The following is a 10,893-nucleotide window of genomic DNA, read 5'->3' as shown; positions in this document are numbered from 1 at the left end:
CTGAAACTAAGAAAGAACGGCTGAACCGAACAGCAACGGACTCTGAACCGGTTGGGCGGTAGCCCCGGTAGCCGCCTTCAGCGGCTGCGGCGACCCAACTCCGGCGACGGTGACTGAAACCAACATGCCGCGACAATAAGACTCCCATAATCTCACAAGAAATGAAAACCAAGTTTGAAACCCTTACCGGCATACTTTTCCGGCGACGGCAGCAAGGTTTTCCGGCGGCCAGAACAATGATAACGCCACTAACCAAAACAGAGCAGGATCTAAATAAGCGGCAAAACCTTGGAACAGTTCCGGCTAGCTCCATTAGCGGCGGCCTGGACCCTTTTCTGACGGCGACAATTCCAACCGAGGCGGCGCCGGCGACGCAAGCACGGCTGGGCATGGTGGTTGAACCCCCAGCTCAGCCTCAGATCTCTTTGTCTCTCCTGTTCGGTGTGACTGGACGGCCTTCTCCTCAACGGCACGACGGCAGAGCAAACCAGACTGGCGATGGCAGAGGTCACGGTGCGTTCGGCGGTGACGCGGGATGGAGGTGCCGGCGACAGCGGCGACTTCACCTTCTCCGCGCTCGCTCCTCCTTCTCCATCGGTGGTTATGGCTCGCGCTCTCTTCAGGTCGCGGTTCTGCCTCTGATGCTGCGCAAGGATGATCGGCGACGGCACGAGCTCCTCGCGCGACGAATCGGCACAGTGACGGGCTCGGCGGCTGCGTTGGCCTCCTCCCCTCTCGGATCCTCTCTTACTCGGACTAGATCGGCGGCTTCATGGTGGCGACGGCAAGGAGGCTCGCGACGGTGACAAGGACGCGTGGACTGCCGCGGCGGCGCGACGCGGTGAGGGCGACGGCGGCACTGTGAGCTCCCTTCCCTCTCCACGCCGGCGAACCTTCCTTCTTCCTTCCCTCTCAATTCGTTCCCTACTCCTGTTTCTTTCTTTCTTTCAAGCAGCTTGCAGCTGCTACTGCTGCATTAGGTACTCTAGGTGTACCGGGTCAGGGGAACCGGGTAGGGTTTTTAGGGTTAGGGTTTCTCTTTCAAAATTAGGGTTAGGGGCATTTTGGTAATTTCAAATAAAAATAGGGATATTATAGTAATTAGAAATAAATTCTAATCCATTAATAATAATGTATAAAAATACTATTTGCTCATCAATTTCATAAATTATTTTCAATAAAATGTCCCAACCAAATAATTAGAAATAATATACTCAATTTCTTCATTTTCCAAAATAGCAGTATTAATATTTAAAATATTACTTATTTAATCCAAATCATATAGAAATCCTTATTATTTCGCAACTACCAACTTTATAATTTGAATATAGAAAATAATCCAATAGTTGTAAAATTGGATAATAAATCATAACTTGTCTCAAATTCAATAAATCACAACTTGCCTTAATTATCTTTAATAAAATGATTTCCGAAATTAAGGCTATAAATAACTATATGATTTGAGACTTGATCATAATAAGACTTTTCAAAGATTCTGGGTCTTACATTCTACCCACCTTATAAAAATTTTCGCCCTCGAAAATTGATACAAAATGAAAGAAATTCCATAACAGTTCACCCTTGAACACATTTAAGGAAGAAGCAAAAATATCTCATCATATAAACATATATACGATTTTCAAATGCTTTGATTGTCATATGCATAAGGGTACAAAGGCAGGGGTGTGATTGCAAAGCAAACGTTACAAGGTAGGCTCAATGCAAAAGATAACATGGGTCAATCATGTGATAGTAGGGCAAAGCATCAAAGGCTATAAAACAGGATGGGGTTAAAATGACGTGCTTAACATCCGTACATCAATCTCATCTCAACCTCCAAGCTTCAACTTTCCAACTCCATCAAGCACTTTACAACCTCATAGCCAATCATAAGCCTAACAACCGCAAACCCGTTCGCAAGGAACAAAACACCCACAACTCATACGTTGCACACCTACCGCTTCAACTTTCGTATACACATCACGTCTTAAAGAACTAACGTATCGCGTTACTACGTCTACAAGTCGCACGTGATATCAAAATAATTCTCGAGTCTACTCAGAAGGATACAAAACTTTAGAAAGGAGAGGCAAATGTCAAGGACAATACTCATAGATTCGAGACAGAGTATCCAATTCCAGATAAACAAGGATGCTCAAGCAATGAAGTCTGATAGACACAATTCAATTGACAACTTCAAAGATAACCCTTGGATCAAGGAAATTCAATAGGATCAATAAGAAGAGAACCAGCGCCTTAGTTCGAAACAAATTCAAGTTGAGTCGAAGAAGTAGGAGATTTACAAAAAGGAATATCAAACCCAAGACAAAGCTAACAAAACTCAAGAGCAAGATTAAAAGTACTTCCAAATACATTGTTCATAAAGGAACAGAAACTTGCAGAAAAACCACTTCGCAATCTAAAAGAAAGGTTAATTAACAACATCCTTCAAGAGAGTAACAAAAGTATAATCGTGGCTTTGCTTTAATGCAAGTTCATATTGAAATAGATTTTGTCGAGTTCTAAAAACAAGGTGCACACGGGTTTGGCTAAAGGCTAAAATATTTCTTCAAATATTTTAGAAAGATAATTAGATGCACAACTTAACCAGAAGCAGTTCATAAAACTCGGGAGAGGAATCAAAGGCTTGTTCAAAAATTCTCAAAGTTCATATTCAAACAAGCGTGTATAACATTCGTAGCAAGGATGAAAGAGAAAATTAAACTCCTTTTAGAAAAGAAACTCCAAGGCAAAAATTTGCACACAATCTGGTAAGGAAATAAGTGGTGTGTTACAAACAAACCGGTTTCCACTAAACAAGGAAGCTTTCCAAAACTTCATTTAAAATGGTGCATGGCAACTTTAAATTAATTTCGTCAAAATTGGACAATGGTTTTAATCTCAATCAAACAACAGAAAATAAATCCCATTTAATATTTCGTCAAAGAGAATTCGAGACTTCTTTAAAAGGTTCAAAACAAGACTCCAAAAGCGTTCTTGAAATCACCATCTCGGAATAACATTCAAGAAGTCTAAGATGTACTAAAAAGGAGTCAAGCCTTGCAAGAAAGGATCTTAAATTAGAGTAGTTCAAACAAGATCCACTAAACATGAAATATCAAACAAGTTTTAAATTAATCCGAAAGAATACAAAAGTCATAGAAAAGACAACTCAATCATTTGTAATTTTTCAATGATAAATCTTTAACTAAAAACTCTTGTAGAGATAATAGGAGAATAAACAATGCACTATCTTGAAACGAATCAAACTGACCCACATAAGGATGAGATTCACAAGAGGGGACAAACCAAGATCAATGGTAATGTTCACAAGATGTAAAAGATTAGTTAAAAACAGAATCACGTATGACATTCATAGAGGTGAAAAGCTTAAGAAGGAACCAGTCCGTTCATAAGAAGAAAGCTATGAATCCAATATTTTCAAAAGAACAACAATGGCATAAACTATGTAGTATGCTAAATCAAACTCAAATCAAAATGAATTAAGTAAGTTTATCAAACGAAACTCAACCGGGATAAAAGTGAAAAATTCTTTCTTTCCAAAATTTTGAAAAATACCCAAATACATAATCAAATGAAGTTGTGCAGTAGAACTATAGTAAAATTACTAGAAGGTCAAATTGTAATTTAAGGTAAATGCAGTTCCATAAACCAGTAAAAGTACAGGCGGGGTATTGGAAATAAATAGTTGTCAAACTGTATAAGTAATCTCAAAGTTTCATATATAGAAAAGTATATATCTAATCAACAGCAATTTATAAAATCTCAAAATTGGCTGTGATCACTGTCAAGTAAGAGAAAAACTGAATCAACAATTTCTCAAAGAATGGACTCAGAACCCGGAGTTAAAAGTCACAGCACATTAAGACAAGTTCAAGACTATATCAAAGAATACTTGAATCAAGAAGAACTCAAACAGAGGAAGACAGATGCATCAAGGATTCTAAACAAGCATATGCACTTAAGATCATTCAAGAATGCATATGAATAGAGGAATAGAGTGGAAACATCAAATTACTTTTCAAGAGGAGTACCAAACAAGAACTTCAAGTTAGGATATAAAAGAACAGGTCGACTCGAACAGAATTCAAGACACACAACTGAATAGCCTCGAGAAAAAGTTTCTAACGTTCCCCCAAAGCCCGCGATTCGCTTTACTCGAAACTTGTATATCATCTATGATAACCCATCAGTGCTTTTATATACATAATTCACTAGTATTAAGCCGGCCAAACTTAATATCAGGAATTATGCAATGCAAGACTAACAGCATTAATCAATAGATCGTCATGTGCATAAAGCTCTAATTCTCGTCATTCGACAAGACCTAATACATGACAAACGCTCAGAGTATGCAACTGAAGCATAGTCAGTCCATTCCTCAGGCTCTACAGGAAGAACTGCTCTGATACCATAATGTAACACCCTAACTACCAAAGCTCACACTTCCGGCTGCGCGACTCTGATAGTTCGGACATTACGACGACTTTTATATTATTTAATACTAAAATATGAGCCTGTTTGAAACTTTAAACCGCAATACTGCTCCCAAAAATACTTTCATCCGATGACATACATCCATAAATACCATACAACTTACAAAACTCATAAAGAGTACATCCATATATATATATACATAATTATATATATAAATAATATTACAAGTAATAATCAATACAATTCCTATCCCTCTTACAGATTATATCAAGATAAAGGCGAGGGTACAATAAACCATAACTAAAACAATACAGAGCATCACAGCAACAATTAAATAAGCTCTTCGTAACTTCTGCGCCATATCCTGAAAGGGGAAAAATGTAGGGGGGTGAGAACATCATCCTCGAAAGGGTTCTCAGTAGAGGGTTTTTAGGAATTACTGTAATAGGATACTTGAAGATAACCGCATCAGTGATTAATAACCGTCTTTTGCCTCTTTTCAAAAACAACAGTTTCCAATAAAAGTAAAGTCGGGAATCCTTTCTAAAAGAGGAACCGTTCAATTCTCAAAAACTCAAAAGTCTTTCAAAACGGTTTATCTATGCTGAAACAAAATAGCCTTTCATATTTCATTCCAAACCAGAAACACAAAACTGAAATCAACCATCAGTTCATTTCATTCCAACCGCGGCCCTAGGCCCAAACAATCCAACCAACAACCAATCACCACAATCCAACAGAGTCCCAGATGCAAACACAGATAGGAAGTTCAAGCACAAACAAACAGTTATTACAAGTAGAACAGTTAGCAATTAATCACATAGGCAAACCAAGTATAATATGCACACCCAACCAATGTCACACAAATGCATATGATGCATGCCTGTCCCTAGTGGCTGATGATATCATCTGTCGGTTATAGAGCCAACCCGACAAGTCCTGGTAGCTAACCATTGGACTGTCCCTCTGTCGTGCATCCCCAACTCGAGTTATACTCATCATAAACTTGATCATAATCATGATCCATATCCATCACCCTCACTGGTGAATATTTATCCATCACCATCACTGGTGAATATTTATGGGGGCGAGCTCCTCCGGGGCTTTCACAGTGCCCGGCCACACTTACGACATAGGGTCAACAGAGTATCAAGTCTCAACCTGGAGCACGTGGTGGCTAGCCACTGCTACTACCCAGGGAAACTCGTATCTCAGATAGTGGAAGTGCAACATTCACATTTATCAATGATTCAGCATAAACATGCAATCAATCTCATCCATGGATCAACATCCATCTCAGCCATCCGGCTCACGGTTCATTCTAGAACCAGCCAATATTCATATCATACACAGCCATTCCGGCTCACGGTTCAATCCAGAACCAATCAATATGTATAAACATACACAGCCATTCCGGCTCACAACAAAACAGCACTTCCACCATTCAACATCATTAAATTCATAAAGTCGGCATTTAAGCCATAAATCATTTCCTCAATTCATTTCACTTTGAAATCGAGTTTCAACTCTTTTCAGCCTTGGCTTTAAAGATCTCATTTCTCAAATCATCTCAGGCTCATAAGCCAAATTTACTCAAAGTGAGTTCCCTTTTTAAAATAAAGCCACTCTCGGCATTCTCTTTCCAAAACTTCCAAAACCATGGAAAGTTAAAGATTCTTTTTGGGAACATTCAAAATCACCCATCCAATAATGGGATTTTATAACAAAAGTTTCTTGCCAGAGTCCCAAGTCTTTAGGGAAGGTCATCTTACATCAATTCTTTAAAAGTCATTAAAACTCTTAAAATCATAGATTCTCGGTTCAAGTAAATAAAACTGAATTTATTATGAAACTGAACCATACAAAATCACAAGTTCCAACCCGGTCCAAAAATCAACTCATTTGAAACGGGACCAGTTCAATTGAATCAAACCGCTTTCAGATTTCTTTTTGGAACCCATTTTTCCAACTCTTCTAAAATGCCTCAAACTTGATTACTCAATCAAAAATCTAGGTTCCTTTAAAATCACTAAAAACTCCTTTTTATATTGAAATCAATATTATAGCATCATTCTTTCCTTCAGTGATTCAAACGGCAAACATAGTTCAGTTCTAAATAAACCGAACTCAACGTATAAAGTTCATCAAATAAATTAAGCTGGAAAGCATAATTATCCTCTTAATAAATCAAATAATACAATTTCTCAAATCCAAATCTTTTAAATAACCTTTCAAACAAGATTTAGATTTTATAGAAATTTCGGCAGCACCTCCCCTAAAACTTGGACTTTTGCCACCCGGTTCGGGTCCCAACTAAACCGTTTTCTCATTCCTTTTCAACAGCTCAAACCAGAAATCAATTCAACAGCAAGCTAAATCCAACAGTTGCCTCAGTGGCATATCTCAAGAAAACCATTTAAAAATCAACTCAATATCAACCGATTTAACTCATTTCCAAATCTTTAAAGAATCGGTTCAGTAACAAATCATTTATCAAAACCAAATCAATTAAAGCAACCCAGGCTGAATTTCAAGAGTATTCTATCTTTCACATCATCAAAATAATTGACTCGATTCAAACCAATCTTCAACGGATTAAACTCATTTCAAATCTTTAAAGAATTAACTTCAAACATTACATTTCACAAGCCACATAACAATTCAGCCAAACCAACATCCATAGTCATTCGAGTCAATCAAATAATACATAAGGCAGATACAATCACCAAATACACAATATCTCACATCAGTACCCATATGTAATAATTCCAATAATAAACTATAGTTTTCGGAAAGCGCCCCTACCTCACAACATTGGAACCACAACCCAACTCGTTAACCAACTCCTTTTATCTCGACCCGAAATCACCGGCAAATCAAAATCTCGGCTCTGCCCGCTCTCTCAAAAGCAGAAACAGCCCCAAACGGCACAAGCAAACCGGATTCTAGCTCCTAAAACCATTAACATTACGATTACTTTATTACACAGAACAGAACACTAACGCAGAGCTCTCGAAACCGGAATACTTACTGAAACTAAGAAAGAACGGCTGAACCGAACAGCAACGGACTCTGAACCGGTTGGGCGGTAGCCCCGGTAGCCGCCTTCAGCGGCTGCGGCGACCCAACTCCGGCGACGGTGACTGAAACCAACATGCCGCGACAATAAGACTCCCATAATCTCACAAGAAATGAAAACCAAGTTTGAAACCCTTACCGGCATACTTTTCCGGCGACGGCAGCAAGGTTTTCCGGCGGCCAGAACAATGATAACGCCACTAACCAAAACAGAGCAGGATCTAAATAAGCGGCAAAACCTTGGAACAGTTCCGGCTAGCTCCATTAGCGGCGGCCTGGACCCTTTTCTGACGGCGACAATTCCAACCGAGGCGGTGCCGGCGACGCAAGCACGGCTGGGCATGGTGGTTGAACCCCCAGCTCAGCCTCAGATCTCTCTGTCTCTCCTGTTCGGTGTGACTGGACGGCCTTCTCCTCAACGGCACGACGGCAGAGCAAACCAGACTGGCGACGGCAGAGGTCACGGCGCGTTCGGCGGTGACGCGGGATGGAGGTGCCGGCGACAGCGGCGACTTCACCTTCTCCGCGCTCGCTCCTCCTTCTCCATCGGTTGTTATGGCTCGCGCTCTCTTCAGGTCGCGGTTCTGCCTCTGATGCTGCGCAAGGATGATCGGCGACGGCACGAGCTCCTCGCGCGACGAATCGGCACAGTGACGGGCTCGGCGGCTGCGTTGGCCTCCTCCCCTCTCGGATCCTCTCTTACTTGGACTAGATCGGCGGCTTCATGGTGGCGACGGCAAGGAGGCTCGCGACGGTGACAAGGACGCGTGGACTGCCGCGGCGGCGCGACGCGGTGAGGGCGACGGCGGCACTGTGAGCTCCCTTCCCTCTCCACGCCGGCGAACCTTCCTTCTTCCTTCCCTCTCAATTCGTTCCCTACTCCTGTTTCTTTCTTTCTTTCAAGCAGCTTGCAGCTGCTGCTGCTGCATTAGGTACTCTAGGTGTACCGGGTCAGGGGAACCGGGTAGGGTTTTTAGGGTTAGGGTTTCTCTTTCAAAATTAGGGTTAGGGGCATTTTGGTAATTTCAAATAAAAATAGGGATATTATAGTAATTAGAAATAAATTCTAATCCATTAATAATAATGTATAAAAATACTATTTGCTCATCAATTTCATAAATTATTTTCAATAAAATGTCCCAACCAAATAATTAGAAATAATATACTCAATTTCTTCATTTTCCAAAATAGCAGTATTAATATTTAAAATATTACTTATTTAATCCAAATCATATAGAAATCCTTATTATTTCGCAACTACCAACTTTATAATTTGAATATAGAAAATAATCCAATAGTTGTAAAATTGGATAATAAATCATAACTTGTCTCAAATTCAATAAATCACAACTTGCCTTAATTATCTTTAATAAAATGATTTCCGAAATTAAGGCTATAAATAACTATATGATTTGAGACTTGATCATAATAAGACTTTTCAAAGATTCTGGGTCTTACATTAACCCAAACTTACTTTTCATCAAAATCAATTTTATGCAAATTCACGTTTGCAAACTGAAAAATGACCCAAACTCCATAATCCATTCACCGGAAAAAAAGAAAGTAGAATTCACACGAGGTACCCAGTATCAAGTTACAAGCGAATTCGACGATTTTACAACGAAAAAAAGCTCATTCGAAGCTCAGCTTGTGGAAAGCAAAGGTCTTAAACAAAGCAGGAAAGCTAATTCTCATCAAATCGGTTTTGAATAGCTTACCGATTTATTACCTTAGCCTTTACAAGATGCCGAAGGCGGTAGCTAACAAGTTGATTGCACTCCAGAGAAGTTTTATGTGGTGTACGGAGGATGGTGCTTATGGTATGCCGCTGGTGAAGTGGGAAGTGGTTCAGGCTCCAAAAAAGGCTGGAGGCTTGGGAGTTGGTGATGCAGTGGTCAGGAACGCAGCGCTTTTGTTCAAATGGTGGTGGCGGTTCTCAAAGGAGGAATGCCCTTTGTGGAAGAAGGTTGTTTGTTCGTGTAATAATCTGGACCCTAGTGCGTTGCTATCTAGTCAGATTCTACCGGTGAAGGGGGCCCATGGAAAGATATCTGTCAGTTGAATATAGCAGAACAACAGGTGAAAGAAAAGCTTATTAGTGGCCTAGCGATGGAAGTAGGGGATGGAAGACGGACTCGGTTTTGGGAAGATAATTGGGTGCAAGGTGGTCCTCTGAAAGGAAGTTTTCCAAGACTCTTCTCTATTTCAAACCAACAAGGATCTGTGATCGGGGACTGTGGGTTCTGAGATGGGTTAGAGTGGGTTTGGAATCTTCAGTGGAGGAGGGAGTTGTTCCAATGGGAGTTGGAATTGGCTCATCAACTTCATGAGAGGTTAAGACCAGTGAAGCTATCAGTTGGTAGAGAGGATAATATTGTGTGGAAGTTTGATAATAAAGGAATTTTTTCTACTAACTCTTTCATGCAGGTGTTGCAATCGGAGACTCTATCGGCGGAGTTTACGAGCTACAGTTTCACTCAATCAATTTGGGGAGGACTTGTACCACCGAGAATTGAGCTTTTTGGCTGGTTTGTTCTGGTTGGTAGGGTGAATACCAAAGAAAGATTGAGCAGATTAGGCGTGATTCCTCCAAATGATAATATTTGCGCCCTGTGTAAAAAGGAGATGGAAATTGTTCATCATTTATTTCTTGTATGTGAGTTTACGTGGAAGGTGTGGTGCGCTTGGTTAAGACATTTTGATAGGCAGTGGGCGGTCCCAGGAACCATGAAAGAACTGTTTGAGAGTTGGATTGGTATGTTTAACAGGAAGGTGGAGCAGCGGATGTTGTTGATTGCATTTTTTACAGTGATTTGGAATATCTGGAGGGAACGGAATGATAGAACTTTCAATAACAGGGAAGCAGGGGCTGAGGACGTGCAACGAAAGACGTTTTTGAGCTACAAGGAGTGGTCGGGTACTGTTCCTCTTGGTTGTTGATGGCTTTGCCGGAGATGACCGAATTTGAGTCTTTTTATCTTCTGTTGTGTTTTGGTTTTTATGTTCTGCTGTGTTTGTATTTAGTTGTACGATTCTGCTCCACTTCTATGTGTTGAGCTTTCTTTGTTTCAAAAAAAAAAAAAAAAAAGCTCACGTTCTAAAACACAAGTTACAATCCTTGAACAAAATAATAAATAAATAAATAAATAAAAGAGTTACAGTCAAGAATCACTGAAATCCAATTTGTATACTTGGAGATATAGACGAGGGCCAAAGACTGGTATCCAAAGTGATTAATCATGATTCTAGTACAAACAGAAGAGATAGAACAAATTAAAGTGTCACAATTAAAGAATTGATAAACCTAAGAATGCTAGCTAAGGATGAACACCCTTGATAATAATATAAATTGAGTTG

At 40.1% G+C, this 10,893-nt stretch overlaps 2 pseudogenes; both read right to left on the bottom strand.

Annotated features, from left to right (window-relative positions):
- Nucleotides 1–269: 269 nt before the first annotated feature.
- LOC148581679 (uncharacterized) lies at nucleotides 270–7,681 on the bottom strand (annotated as a pseudogene).
- Nucleotides 7,682–7,757: 76 nt separating this feature from the next.
- On the bottom strand, nucleotides 7,758–9,081 carry LOC148581678 (uncharacterized; annotated as a pseudogene).
- Between the last annotated feature and the right edge of the window lie 1,812 nt (nucleotides 9,082–10,893).

The sequence above is a fragment of the Arachis ipaensis genome, chromosome B10, assembly GCF_059453495.1.
Source record: "Arachis ipaensis isolate K30076 ecotype BB chromosome B10, ASM5945349v1, whole genome shotgun sequence".
Taxonomy (NCBI): domain Eukaryota; kingdom Viridiplantae; phylum Streptophyta; class Magnoliopsida; order Fabales; family Fabaceae; genus Arachis; species Arachis ipaensis.
The sequence above is the reverse complement of the archived record's forward strand: the minus strand, read 5'-3'. Positions and strand labels throughout refer to the sequence as shown.